Source organism: Peromyscus leucopus, chromosome 11 (assembly GCF_004664715.2).
Source record: "Peromyscus leucopus breed LL Stock chromosome 11, UCI_PerLeu_2.1, whole genome shotgun sequence".
In the NCBI taxonomy this organism is placed as follows: domain Eukaryota; kingdom Metazoa; phylum Chordata; class Mammalia; order Rodentia; family Cricetidae; genus Peromyscus; species Peromyscus leucopus.
Window position 1 is genome coordinate 63,150,829 of NC_051072.1, and position 13,606 is coordinate 63,164,434.

Here is a 13,606-nt window from a genome sequence, read left to right on the forward strand (position 1 = left end):
TTTCTGAAGAGGCTTTGGATAGTAACTGGTCAAACTTAATTTTATTCACATAAAATGTAGAAATTTTGTGACATTATGGGAATCCTTTTTTGTCTGTGAAAACACAAGCTTCATGGAATTCTGGAAAGTTCGTTAAGCTTCTATTGGTTTTAAGGTCCTTGAGCTTAGGATTTTTACTTCCATGTATTTCCTTGTCTTCTCTTACATCACACATCAGGCTCAATTTAGGGGCCTTTCGACTAAGTGCATCTGTTCTCTGGCAAAACTGTCAGCTTCCAGATGCTGCACTGTAAACCAGCATCTGACCTACCTGTCTTTTGTGGGGATGGGGTAAATACCCAGTACTTTCTGCTTGAACATTTCACCTAAGATAGAACCCTGCCAAGTACAGAACAGAGTTCAAATAATTAGATGGTATAGAAAATAAAGTAAAATGAAAAATCTCTTTTAAAAAAATTTGGTAATGGTGAAAAATAAGAATGGCTGTTCTGAAAAACTCAAAATAACTAGAGATATGGCTGAAAGAAATGGTTAATATTTTAGGACATCTTGAAAAATGGGTATATTCACCATGCATTGAGAATCAACATAGCAAAGTCACAGCAAGGAATAAAAGCCAGGGAGTAGAGGACATATTTATCTCCACCTAATGCCGAAGAAAGGAGGATTATGGAGACCTGAATAATTAGATAGAGAAAGATGTTAAGAGTGAAGTGTATTTGTGATCAACACCTTAAGTGTTTTATTTCCTAACATTTATTTTTACTTTTGCTTATGTGTATTCTATGGGCACATGCAAGTGAGTGCAGCTGTCCTCAAATAAAGAGGATGTTGGGTTCGCTGGAGCTGGAATTACAAGTGGTTGTGAGTCACCTAACATGGGTTTTGAGAACCCAACACAGGTCCTCTGAAGAGTAGTACATTCTCCTTACCCCTGAGCCATTCCTCTGCTGAATCAGCGTTTCAGACAACAATTTAATGCCCAACTTTTCTGCTTCTTCCACCTAAAACTACCAACGCTTATAGAGTCATCTCTACTTACTGGCACTGCAAAGATAATTTGAAGCAAACACTTTTTTTTAGAGATGTGTATATTTTAAAAACTTACAGTGCTAAATTTTTCATGGATTTGTGGAATAAATAAATAAATAAATAAAAGCAGACCTAACTAGAAAAGTATAACTGTAGTCAAAGGGATATACTTTAGGAACTAAACTAACAAAAATAGACACAAAGAAACCTTTGCAAAGAATGTATCTCCTTAGATTTTTTTTAATGGTCTTTGGATTTAGATCAAAAGAAACCACGCTGGTAACTGCTGTTGGGTCCAGCTAGCTCTGCTTTGCGCAACAAGCCAACCACAGTCTTAGTGACTCAGCCGCTCAGGGCAATGAAGATTTTTGTTTTGTTTTGTTTTAAATGAAACAGGTTCCATTATGATGTACTTATTGATCATCCTCCAAAAAGTAAAACAAGCACAGAACATCTGTCTGCATTTGAAATTTATGCAGTATCTAACCTTATTTTGAATTCGCTATGTGATAGATCCAGCTCCTTTCCTGGTCCCTCATAGCTCCAAGGACCTACCTGAAATCCAGTGGGTACCACAGAGCCTCGTAAACTGGGTAGAAGATGGAATCAAGGCCAACCCTTTTTGCCCAGGCTAACACTATAAAACAAGGGAGGATTCTATCATCACCCTTGGCAAATTACAACAGATGATGAAAATGAGAAGATATATTCTGTTGTAATATTCCAGGATTACAGAATAAAAAAAAATGCTTCTTAACCTAAAAGTAATTGATGACTTGATTATACCTTGTCCTAATATTCACAGCTATAGAACCTAAATATTGACTAATTTTGAGAACTTCTGGATTCAGCACACATGCTTTTTCATTTTTTCACACACGGAAAAGTTACAAACAATTCTCTTCTTTTAAGAGGGAAAAACTGATGGAATGTATCCCCAAATACATCCCAAAGCCTTCCTATTTTCCTATAGGGAAAGAATAGTGGGACAGTGAGGCTGAGGCAGCCAATCCAGTATGACTAATCCTATGTTCTTTTGCAGCTGGATTTAGCTCCCAAGAAATCCTTTTATGTGTGAGTTTGGAGAAGCCTGACTATCTCATTCCTCTTAGTGATTGCTCTCTTGACTTCCCATTGAGTTACATGCTGGCTATAAATTGTCCTTTTCCAGAATGGCAATCTTTTAAAACAATAATGTTCCTTTAAATGATCGAAATAATTATAGGAAATGGCTAAAAGTATTAATAACATTTTAGAGGAGTTTACATCATGTACTCTACAAAACAAATGGTCACTCCAAAGGCCAAAAGATGGAGTACTAAAATTACAGTGACATTTGGTGCTGAGCTAAATCCTCTCAGGAACCGGGGACTGGCTTATTCCACAGCCCACGGAATTTATCACACTCCAGGGTGTAAAGCCAGGCAAAGAACTTTATTTTCTGTGTTATATTTTTCAGTAAATATGTCAATGCCCCTAAAAGGATATTAGTGTTAGAAGTCCCAAAGACTGAGTTCCTGAACACTTTCACATTTCAAGGTGGTGGCTGCTTGCCTGTAGATGCAGGACAAAAATCTACATTTTCTGCAGTGTTTAAACTCTACTATGAATATTATTAAATGAATAATATTCATAATAACATTTATATAGGTGTTATATCACTACAGCCCTGCCTCTAACTTCCTATTCTTTCTTATTAGGAAGAGAAGAGGAATTTAAAAAGTAAGAAATGGGACTCCACTTGAAAGAGATTTGAATAAAATAAGCCTTGAAATTCTATTTATTTTATAGGCTCCCACACCCTCACTGAAGTGTCAATTCAGAAACTTAGCTGCGAGGAGGTTGTTAAATATAAAAGAATCCATTCTGATTTTTTTCTAAGGCCCCTGCTGACATTGCTCAGCCAGTCAATTTGAATCTTGTCTGACATGATTCCTGAAGAAGCAGAGAGAGCTGCTAGAAAAAAAGTGACCAAGCATCTCTGGTTCCTCAGCTCTGCTGGGTAATGAAGGGAATAGCCACAGGACTTCTCCTGCCATTCAGAATTGAGGTGGGACCACCTGGGGTTTCCAGTTTTAGAATACAACTCTTTGGGCAATTAGCAAAACTTTGAGCATCTGTCTCCCATGGCATTTAGGCAAATTAATAATTTTAAGCATTTCTAAAATAAGAAGTGGGTTAGAAGATATGCCAATATACCATGAGCTTAATTTGTTCAGTTACTTTTTCCCCAAAGGAGAATCATTAAGGGACAGTCCTACAGCAGTGTGTGTTCGTGAGCTCATAGCCATGGAATATCTATTCTAAACAACAGAACTTCATTAGCACACAGTTTTATTTAACTCCAATGCCCAAGACAACGATTTGTTTTAATGTTCTACTCTAAACTTCCTGAAGCAATATTTTTTCAAGTAATAGCTTCCATTCATGATGCTAAGAGCTCTTGAATTCTCCAGTCAATTTGGCAGTTAAGAAACTATCTCTTCTTTGACATCTCAAGCTGCACACCTTGCCTCATGCAGTCCAAACAGAATTAAATAAGAAAGTATAACTGTTACATGTGGCCTTTGGGATTATTAGACAATTTTAACTAAAATCAACAGGAGTTTTGCTCTGGAGGTCCATGTATTTCTTCTGAAATTTCCACAAACAAGAATGAATGAATCTTGTTAAAGTTTCCACATTTCAGATAAAACTCTTTTCATCTATGTTTGATAAGAGTTTCTGTTCCTACAGGAGGAAGTTATTTATTCATCCTTTTGAGGCCTTAAGTATCTTACTAGGTTCTTTTACAACCTGAATAATATGGACCAGAAAGCCTAAAATCTGTTCCTAGAGTAGATCAGATAACTTTGTGTTTATCTTGAGCACCATAGGCAATGTAGAAAAATAAAATGTGGTTAGAATGGCTTTGGACTTGAACCTCAAATCATTATATACAAAGTGTCCCAGAAAAAAAAATTTCTCATGTAAAAAATAGGATACTATTACCTCATTCCCAAGGCTTCTGTGAGGATCAAAGATTTGGACAGGCATTGTTGGCTATATATCTGGAATTCATTAATCATTTCCTTTTTGCCAATGTAATGATTTCCATTTAGGGCCTGTTTGGCCCCAGGGAACAGGATGTTATTCTCGAGCAGTTGAGCAGAGCTCAGCAGTCAATATATACTCCTGTCCATAGATAGTTTCAAAGGTGGACTGCAGACTGCGGAATCTTGGGGGTCCTGTTAAATGTGCCAGGATGAAGAAACAGAAGATATGTAAATGGAGTCCTTTTGACAGCCATCTTTAGACCACATAGAAACCTACAGATTCTTTAATTCATCAGGTCATATGATATCAATACATCATCCCCTAAACCATCCAGCTACTCTCTAGATGCCCTTTAAGTCAATGTATAGACAATTTTCATTTAGTTCCTTCTGTAAATAATATGCTAATATGCATTATAGATTATTAAATGTGATTTTTATGTTGCTTATAATTTTTTTACATATTAGATAGCATGTGAAAAACGTATCAAAGGCACCGAGTGAAAATCACTCTTGATCACAGCAATAAAAACATCTCATATTTATTTTAAGTCATGAAGCTTGGTCGCATTTTAAAATCACATAGCCTCAAGAGTTTAAGACAATAAGCAATCATTTAGCTTTCATTCTAAAGGGAGACGTCTCCTATTCAGCCTGCAGTTGGCAAGTCACCCACCTTCTGTACTTACCTTGTCCTCAACTGTTACCCTGTCTCTTTGGAGTCACTGATAACTGAGGATGAAAAACCAAAGTGTTGAGTAGAATGGCTTTTGTTTGGCTGATACCTAGCTGTTGGTATTCCGAATTCCCAGTCTGTGGGCCCCACAGACATTCATATTGACTCATTTGTGGATACATCAGTGAACTCTTTAGAAAGCCATGTTAAACTTCTTTTTGCCACCGCTTCTCTGACCTACAAAAGGGGCCTTTTACTTGGTTCACACTTCTCTGTCCTCCATCAGCATGCTTTCATTGGTTATCTTCACCACAGTTGAGTAGTTCACTGTTGGAAGCCCTTCATCATGTGGTGGTAACTTTATTGTGTTTATCAGACATATTATCTGTTCTCTACAATCACCCTCAAGTCTGTAAACTTGTAAGAACATAAGCACATATTAGAGAACTTTCACTTAGAACTATTTTTTTAAATCTTCAAAAGTCATGAAAATATTAAAACATCTAAGCACCTCTAATTTCATTGAAATTACAAAGAAACAAACATTTTAAAACAAAACAAAAACAAAAGCCAGGGCCTGTAGGAATGAGTAGCTCACTTAATAGCGTGTTTGCCTTTTAAGCATAACGTCCTAAATTCCAACCCTAACCCCAGAAACCATGCAAAAAAGCTGGAATGGAAGGGTGTGCATTTGTAATCCCCAAGTTGGGAAGACAGAGGCAGGCAGAGCCCTGGAGCTCACTGGCCAGCTGGCCCAGCCTAGTTGTTGGATTCCTGGCAGGTGAGAGTTTGTGTCTCAAAGCAAACAAACAAACAAACCAAATGTTTAAAAAGTGAATGGTGCCTGAAGAATTATACCTGAAGTTCACCTCTGGTCTCCACATTCATGCACAGACACAGACACAGACACACACACACACACACACACAGACACAGACACACACACACAAACACACACACTGAAAAAAGAAAAAGAGGTAACTAAAACTTTAATTTATTATATGTGTCAAGCTTCTTAAAGCCTCATGAAATAGGGCAGAGCTAATCCCATGGTTCACTCACTTGTCGTTTTTATTTCCAACTAGACTGTAGTTTCAAGCGGCTTGGAATGAAACCTCTTGTTCTACTTTTGCCTGAGCTTGGCTGTGTGGACCTCGAGCTTCCCTTGTATGTTTTCCTGAGCTCATCATGCCCCTCAAGGACCTCTCCCTTTGGGTCTTACGACTCCTCAGACTCTATGCTCTCACTTGGAGGGAAGTTAGAGCAGCCATAGTGAATCTCCAAGATCCTGCTTCTGTTCAGAGCTAACACAGCAAAATATTCCTTCCATCCCACCTTGACAGTTACAGCTTTCCATGATCAATCTCACTATTTCTAGGAGTTTACATGCATATAGAATTGTCCCTGAAGTATACTGGCATCTCTTCTTTGGGTACCATGACCTCTTTCTGGACACCACACATGTGGCACCTTTCTCTGCCATTCATTTTAATCACCTGGCATAATAATATAATAACACGGGATGGAGAACTTTCCTGGAGGCAGGCACACAGAAAATTCCTCTATTTTCCTTGCAGCGATGTCCTATAGCAAGAGCAGACCTAGTATGGCCATTCCTCTACCTTCTTGTTTTAATTCATTTAAGTTAGAATAAAATACAGAGTGCCCTCTTTGAGTCCCCAAGATTAAAACTGAATAGCCAGGCCAACCACCAGAGAGAAAAGCAGATGAGCCTGTACTTCCCCCGGACTTTAAACTCTGAAGAATCCTCTTACTGAAGCTCCCATTATCACGATGTAACATGACAGACCACCTAGAGCCTCCACCTGAAAGTCCCAGTGTCACTAGGAAACGCTTCTCAAAGAAATGCCTGTGAAGTCTATGGGCATTCTGAAGCCCTCTCTCCCTCCTCTGCTTCCCGAGTATCAGCAACCGCTCTTCCCTGGCGGATTTCACAAAGGGCTGCACACCAGGAGAGGAAAGGTAATGATGTGTGTTTGTCTTACCAGTGCGCTCACATTTCAAACTTGTCTACAATTCCAACAAATGAAAGGAATTGTTAAACCACAACAAGAGCCAAATAAAGAGGAATGTTCAACTATAAAGTGAATGAGAAACTGTCATTAGGTGGAACCTCAACAGTCTGTGTGTGGCTTCGCAGAATGACAGGTAAACAGTAAACACTAAGTGTTGTCGAGTAGCTTCAACAAAAAGTGTTTCCATGCATGTGCAAATAGGGAGAATGTGCTGTTGCCAGCACCAAATTGCAGGAGCTTTCTGGGCAATCACATGGGTAGTGGGTAGAAAGCCTTCCACCTGCCAGGGCGGCCCTTTTCCCTCCTTCAGTCAGGGTGACAGAAACTCTTTCTGCTGAATTAAATACCCTCTGGTCTTTCACCTTTTTTCTCCCTCTTCTTTTTTGCTGGTCTTTAAGCATTTGAGGGGATTGTTGTGAAAATCAGCCCCTTTAGATCATGTTACTGACAGAGCGCTCTGAAATCCCAAACTGCAGCACTGGCATCCCTGGCATTTACTTATAATAAAAAAAGAATGCCTGCTGTGCACTGTACAATTTGGTCTTGCAAAAATAAATAGCCAGGTTATTTGTTTATTCTCCTTAATCAGAAACCTTAAATTCCAATGCCCACCCAGGAGTGAATAAGGCCCGATGGCTTTAAGTTAAGACAGAGTATGTAGAGGTGGGCCCTTGGGATCGTGGGCCATGAACATCCTTCTAGAGTTACATTCATCTTCTAAACTTCAAAGTTCAGTGCTGCCCAAATAAAACACATCTCCACACTAATTCTGCCCACAGATTAGACTTGGAAGGTAATTTTTATTGTGATACATTAAAATTAATCACAAGAACATACGAGAACTGGTATTAAACAATCAGAATGGGTTAAAAGACAATGTCATGTATATACTAAAAGGAATGAAGACCTTCCTACTCTTGAGCCTGGCACTTTGATTTATGCTTGTAATCATAGCACTCAGAAGACTGAAGCGGGAAGAATCCTATGAGTTTGAGGCTAGTCCGGTGAGCATAGACTACATAAGACCAACCAACCAAAAAATAATCTACCTTCTTCTCTACCACATGAAAGCATACATTAATCACCCATAAAAATTACCAAATGTTTTGCTAATAAATACTTGAACAATTTTGTTCTTCATTTGTAACCTCTGCAATAACTAATTATATTGTATTTCCTCCTACACATTGGTCATTTTGATTTATAAATGACCTTCACAGAAGAAAGCAGAGTAACAATACTCCATGCTTCATGTACTTGCAGAATCTTTCCTCTGAGGCTGGTGGGAAACTTTTCTGACTTCATCCTGCAGCCAGTGTAATATCCGTTCAGTCCACTGGGAGTCAAGGATCCAATAACATCTTTGTCAGAAGCTAAGTAGGCGGCATTGACTTAACTGTTTGCACTGATCTTAGCACCAAGTATCTAGCAAATATAACCTTAGTGTCTGATTCTAAAGATGTATGTTTTCCAAATGAAGAGGTTTCATGAGCTAGTTTGCTATAAGGCATCACAAAAGATGATTCCTACACACTACCATCATTATTGTGATGATTCTCTGCGGATGTTATGACACTGACAAGTAAGTGAGCTCATCAGAGGACCGATAGGAGAAAGGTTCTAAATTTCATCAACAGCCATACAGATTTTTACTTAAACTGTTAATGAGGGAAAAACTGTGCATTTACGGTACTTTTGTTAAGTTTGTTTATAAATACAACACTGTGGTCACTATCTACAGCAAGTCCAGATTTGTACAGAAAGCCACAGATAATTGTCATCCTCTTGTGAACTTCTTCAAGCTTAATTATATAGTAACGAGTCAGTCAAGAGACAAATGAGCTGTTTCCTTATGTCCTTTTCACAGATTGGCAATTGTGGGAGAAAGTAACTATTGGGGTGAAGGAAATATTGAGGCTGGTATCCACTGAAGAATGATCTGAGGCTGGGTTGACTAGTGGAAAAGGGTGACTTTCAAACAACCTTCCTCTTCAGGGATTTGAGGGAATAATAATGAGGAAACCTCTGCTGTGAGTGCTTACCTACAGAATGCTTACACTTAAGCATATCCCATTTTGGACACGTAATCTAGGTTCTACTTATTGCCACTTAATAGCAACAGAACTGCTAAATAACTACTAAGGTGTTTTGTGCTTTCATGTGATGACAATAATTTTAAATTATTTTATAAGGTCAGTGGTAGAGCACTTTGCTAAAAAGTAGAAAGCACCATGTCAATCCCTAGGACTGAAACAACAAAATAAAATGATAAAATAAAATAAATGTAGACTACAACATTCTAAATTAATGCCTACTATAGGAAATGACTATGATTCATGTTATTATTTCTGTTAATGTCTATGTATGACTTTTTTCAAGTCATCCAAACTTTCTAAAATTTTATTTTTTCTTTTGAAAATTGGAATAAAGTACTGTCTTCATGGGTATATTACTAATTCTAACATATGCAATTTATATAACTTACATTAATCTAGACAAGGCAATCAACGAGTGCCAACCACAGGCCTTGGCCCCTCCAAGCACCTTTGCCTCTGCCTCACCTCATCAAATGTTCCTGCAAGCATCCCCTCTAACTCTTGCCAATACTTGTAAGAGAGAAGTCAGTAAGGTTTTTAATTCTGCCCTTCCCAGTCTAGCCACAGATTTCTATGCCCTGCCATTGCCTTAGTTAGCAAAACTCTACACTTGGGTCTCGTTTTCAGCTTTCCTGCTCTCATATCTGGGCAACCAATGGCTGCATGGGGGTTGCCCTACAGTAACAAAGTCTTGAGTCACCAAAAAGTAATAATTTCCAGCAGTTAATAGTAACATTAGCAGTCGCTGGTAATCTTTCAAATTCTCCTGTGCCCTTTTCATACATATTCTAGTGGCATTTCAGGCTGCCTCTTCTTTCCTCAGGCCTCACTGGGTTGCTCTTAGAGCATAACATGTTTAACAAAGACAGAGATGTTTCCATGCAAGAGCTTTCCAAGTATGACCACGGTGAAGCAGGCAGGCACTCAAGTAGCCTTCCAGGGAAGTGACATATCCATCTTGTTCTATGCATGTCATCCCTTCCCTAGGGTCTTAGACATGGAGTCTAGACTCTTTGGAACTCTCAAGTGTGTACTCAGTGCCTGCTTGTCAGGGAGGAAATGTCTCTCATCTGAGAATAATGAACACTACTCCCTTTGCCTGATCTCAGTGATTCCTCTCTCCACAATTGCCTTCTTTGGTTTTTGTCCCCTCTCCTTATGACTGGTCCTTTCTATGACAATGGAAAAAGACTCAAGTAACAGAGTGATAGTAACAGAAGAAAAATCCACCTCTTTCAAATTAGAGACGACAACAAATTCTGCTTCTTCATGAGTCTCCAAGTCCTATTAATTCTATGCTTCTAGTAACTCTAGATTTTAATCCAGTCTGTCCATCTTCATTATAATTGCATCACTTCATCACCCCTACCAAAACTACTACCTTCAAGTGGTGTCCAAATGGTCTTCTGTATCCAAATGTACCTAATGCATCTAGATACCCTGTGAAAATGATTTGAAGGTAAAATATGATTATATGGCAAGACATGGTGTCACATACCTTCAATTCTATCACTTGAGAGAGGCAGGGAGATTTGTGTGAGTTCAAGGCCAGCCAGAACTATATTGTACATCTCTCTCTGTCCCTCACTCTCTCTTTTTTTCTCTCTCTCCTTCTTAAATGCATATATGGCTATGTTGCATACAGGTTATGTGTTTATATGTATATAAATGCATATGTATACACATATAAATATATATATTGAGATAATCATATATTATGTAGTCATATCATTATTTCTTTTTCTCTTTTTAAAATATATTCTTCTCTCATATATTGCATCTTGACTGAGGTTTCCCTCTGTCCTCTCCTGCTGGTCTCTCTCCACAATATCTTCTCTCCCTCAGATCCATGACTCTTCCTTTCCCTTCATGAAAGGACAGGCCTCCCAAAAATATCAACCAAACATGGCATGTCAAGTTATAATAAAACTAGGCATATCTCCTCATATTAAGGCTGGATGAGGCAAACCAGTAGGAGGAAAAGTGTCCCTAAAGCAGGTAATAGTGTCAGAGACACCCCCGGCTCCCACTGTTAGGAGTCCCACAGGAACATCAAACTACACAACCATAACATATACACAGAGGATATACTCCCCATTCATTTGTTGCATCTCTGTGAGCCCCTAGGAGCCCTGGTTAGTTTATTCTGTGGGCTGTTTTGTTGTGTCTAGACCCCTCTGGCTCCTACAGTCTTTCCTTGCCCTCCTCTTTAGGATTCTCTGAGCTCTACCTAAGGCTTGGCTATGAGGAACTCTAACTAATGTTTGGCTGTGAGTGTCTGCATCTACTCCCAGAAATTACTGGATGAAGCCTCTCTGATGATGATTATGCTAGGCTCTGGTCTATGAGTATAGCAGAGAATCTTTAGGAATCATTGACCTTTTTTTGCCAATCATGTCTGGTTCTATCCATGATCTCTGGGCTAACTAGACTCTGGGTCCTGGCCCTCCAGGAAGTGGCAGGTATGGGGTCCCTCTCGTGATGTGGGTCTCAATTTGGACCAACCACTGGTTGGCCACTCCCACAAGTTCTGCACCACCTTTAACCTAGCACATCTTACAAGCAGGACTAATTGTAGGTTGGAGGTTTTGTGGCTGCCAAGCCCTCCACTGGAAGACTTGCCTACTTACAGAAGATGGCCAGTTCAGGTTCCATATCCCTCATTACTAAGAGTCTTCTGTAGGGTCATGCTTATGGATTCCTGGGAATCCTGTTGCACTAGGTTTCTACCTTACCTCTGAATGTCCGCCAATTCCAGGCGTCTCTTCCAGTACTCTCTCCCTTCACCTCCTACCTCATCCATTTTGCTCTTATCACCATCTGCCCCCAGTCCACCTATAGAATTATTCTATTTTCTCTTCCCAGGGAGATCCATGAATCCTCCCCCCCCCCTTGGGCCCTCCTTGTACTTAGCCTCTCTGGGTCTGTGGACTATAAGATGATTATCCTTTATTTTACAGGTAATATCCACTGATAAGTGAGTACATCCAGTGTTTGTCTCTTTGGGACCGAGTTACCTTACTCAGGATGATTTTTCTAATTCCATCCTTTTTACCTGCAAATTTCATGATACTATTTTCTTAACAGCTAAATAATAGTCCATTGTGTAAATGTGTAACATTTTCTTTATCCATTCTTTGCTTGAGGGATATCTAGGTTGTTTCCAGTTTCTGGCACTATTACAAATAGCACTGCTATGAACATAGTTGAGCAAGTGTCCTTGTGGTAGGATAAAGCATCCTTTGAGTATCTGGAAAAAAAACCAACTTCTTTTTGCCTGCTAAAATATAGTTATAAAATCTCACAATGCCAAACAAGTCTTTCATACCCTTCTTTAGCATGATCATCTCTAACAAGTCCACTCTCATGTGACTAACCTCTATGCAACATAGCCATATTCTCTTTCCTGAATACATCATGTTCTCTAAGAGAGAGGACCTCTATCCTCATGATTTGGCCCACTTAAATGCTCTTTTCCTCCCCCAAGCCTGTCTGTCTCACTTGTCTTTCTGTTACCATAATGAACTCTTTCTCTGAATTTTATGACTAAGTGACATTGCCCCATATTCTTCTTTATCCTAACTTTATCTTCTCCAAAAGGCCATTATTAATGTTATAATTTCTACCAACTCACCAAGTCCCTGTTAGTTTCTATTGCTATGAACACAAGTGGCTTCCATGTTGTTACATTCCTCACAGGCTGGACCCATGGCATAAATCTGAAATGTCTACTGATTGGCACTGAAGGTCTTGTCTGGAAATCATGTGATCAATAAGGCTACTTAGCCCCTGTACTGTCTTTCCTTGCAACCTGCCCAGAAAAAAATGGTCCCTGGGAATCAGTCTGTGAACTAACTTTGTTTTTCTGGGCCTTAATTATGGTTTCTGAACACAGGAATTATCAGATATTAATCTCATTCTAGAATCTGCTAACTCCATGAATGTGGTTATTGAAACTTCTCTAAGCTTTCATCTTCCCCTATGAAAAACAGGGATAGAAACATTTTATTTTGTTATGATGCTGAGATCCACTGTCTAGTTAGTACTTCCATAGACACAGCTCTTCATCAGTTTTGGTCTTTCCATTACCATATTCATCTAATGAGATATGTAGCATGTTTATTTAAATTCTGATCTCACTGCCTGTCTATTTTTCCCATGATGCTTTTCTCCTTTTCTTAATGTCTGGACACTACATTACTACATGGCAAATTGTGTCTAAAGTCAAAATGTACTGCTTCCCTAAGAGCATAAGGTAGTAAGTCCTGCTCCTCTCAAAAAAACTCTGTAATCTTTATCATTTGATTAGAAAGACTTTAATTTGAGATAAAGATTACACACACACACACACACACACACACACACACATACACACACACACACATTTTGTTTTTCTTAGTTCTTATATAATTTTTTCTTAATTCTTACATAATTTTTTTAGTTAATTAATTTTTACTCAAGACCAATCACATTTCCCTCTTTCTTTCCTGCCCCTAATCCCCTCCGTGCCCATATCCAGTGCTCATTTCTCATCAGAAAAGTGAAGGCCTCCCATGGAAATCAGCCAGCCATGACAAATCAAGTTTCAGTAAGACTAGGCACATTCTCATCTATTAAGGCTAGACAAAGCAACCCAGTTGGAGGAAAGGGTCCCCGAAGTAGGTAGGAGAGTCAGAGACAGTCCCTGCTTCCATTGTTAGGAGCCCCATAAGAAGACCAAGCTACACAACT